This window comes from Diuraphis noxia, unplaced genomic scaffold, assembly GCF_037042655.1.
Source record: "Diuraphis noxia isolate RWA-SAM2 unplaced genomic scaffold, SU_Dnox_SAM2 contig0001, whole genome shotgun sequence".
NCBI lineage: Eukaryota > Metazoa > Arthropoda > Insecta > Hemiptera > Aphididae > Diuraphis > Diuraphis noxia.
In genome coordinates, this window is record NW_028301711.1 from 101409634 (window position 1) to 101411617 (window position 1984).

The following is a 1984-nucleotide window of genomic DNA, read 5'->3' on the forward strand; positions in this document are numbered from 1 at the left end:
TTTTAGTGCACTTTTTCTCCCGCCGCGCGCGATAGCTTTTTCGCCGTTACCGGCTCGAAGCCACGATCGCTCGCCGCGGCTCCTCCCTTCCTTTTTTGCTTCCGGTATGCTTTAAAGTTGTTCTTCTCGATCGAACTGCCTAGTACCTACCGCTGTCGTAACGACTCGCGCGTTAGTAATAATTATATGGTTATAAAGTATTGTTTGTTCGCTGTGCAATAAACTATTGTTATTTGAATTCGTTCTTTGCTTCTTTTTAAACCTTCTGATTTTCTGTCAGACACGTTGGCTGTTAGTGTTGAGACGGTTTTCCTCCATTAACACCACACACCTTGATGATGACCACGGTCTTATGAGATAATAGAATTGATTAAAATATTATAATATCATATTAATTAATTAATGATAATAGTAAAGAAAAATCAATACTGATTACTGATAAAAAACTTTAAAACTTGTGAAATAAATTACTAAACCATGTGGCCATGCAGCATAGCACTATTAGTTTAATAGTTAAATATGTATAGTTAGTTTAAGTTGTAAACCGTTATAAGTAGACAGACAGTTTAAATTTCTTTAAAAGCATAATATACCTAACAAAATAGTTGTTGAATCAATAAGTTTGTCAAAAATATTCCATTGAACTTAAAATTACATTATACCTAAGTCCTAATTTGGGATATATTTATGTATTTTATTCGATATTTCAATCAAAAATATACCTATGTATTTAAGTTTATATTATGAAGTGTGATGTAAATTTGATAATACATGAATACCAACCACTTGGAAAGCACAACCAATTGTTATATTCTGTGGCACAACATTTGTACCTACATTCAGTTTATTGGTAAGTTTTCTTAAAATGTATATGTAGAAAAATTGTTATGATTAATACATTAATTTGTACATATATTACCATACATTATTATGACGTCTTAACAGTTTTTATTTAAATTTTATTTTCAGTTAAATCAGTTTTGTTCATTCAGTTACACCACCAATAAATGTTATTCAAAGTTTGATAACACAAAATTTGTTATACTCTTAAAATTATTGGCTGACACCAATACACCATAGCACAAACCTAATACAACTTCATATATATTATATTATTCATTTACTTATTACCATCTACTTGGACACAACAAGATGGTTGCCTATCTACATCATACATACTTAAAAATATAATGTTCTCTGTTCAGAAGTACTTATAAGTTGCATATATTCAAATTTTACATTCTGGCATAGTAATTATTACTAAGAACAGTAAGAACTAAGTTGATCTGTATTTACTACAAATATACTTGGCCAAATGATTTGGAGATGGATATTGAAATCACATAATTTTCTATCGCCCATTACATTTTCCAAACAAGAACAATAACAAATAAAAATGTTGTTTCCCATATACTATTTTAATAGTTGGGAGGGACTACAAAATGAATTAAGTATGTAAACATATTTTTTTGCCGTTAAATAATTTGGTTATATTTATCCTTTTTTAATTTATTAGATAGTAAATACTCAACTACTCAAGTTAATTTCAAAGAAGATTAAAAATCAAGTCTGACAATCTGCATTCCAGAAAAAAACTTAATCCCAATAATATAGTAAACTAAAAATATGTTAAATGAAAATAGTACTTGCTAATGTTTTTTTTTTTTTAATTTTAACAAATATTATACAATTAAGTTAATTTAGCTAACAACATCAATCAATCATTGATACTTAAATGGGTGGTAAAATATGTTTTTTAGAAAATTAAAAAAAAAATCATAAATTACTCACCTTCATTATTATACATGGTATTATTAAATATTTTATTTAAATAACTACTTTGTTATAATATTAGGTAGGTATGTCTTAATCCTAATATTTATGTATCATAAAAATATTTGTATTTAAAATTATATTGTTTTAGTGTTTTGCAACTGAATAGTTCTTCTGTTTGATTGGTGTTGTTAGCTATTTATTACCACCT

At 27.3% G+C, this 1984-nt stretch overlaps 1 long non-coding RNA gene across 1 annotated transcript; it reads left to right on the forward strand.

Annotated features, from left to right (window-relative positions):
• Nucleotides 1-544: 544 nt before the first annotated feature.
• On the forward strand, nt 545-1736 carry LOC149062880 (uncharacterized). Its single transcript, XR_016189482.1, has 3 exons — nt 545-850; nt 970-1451; nt 1517-1736. It is a non-coding gene; the product is annotated as an uncharacterized LOC149062880 (long non-coding RNA).
• The last annotated feature ends 248 nt before the right edge of the window (nt 1737-1984 follow it).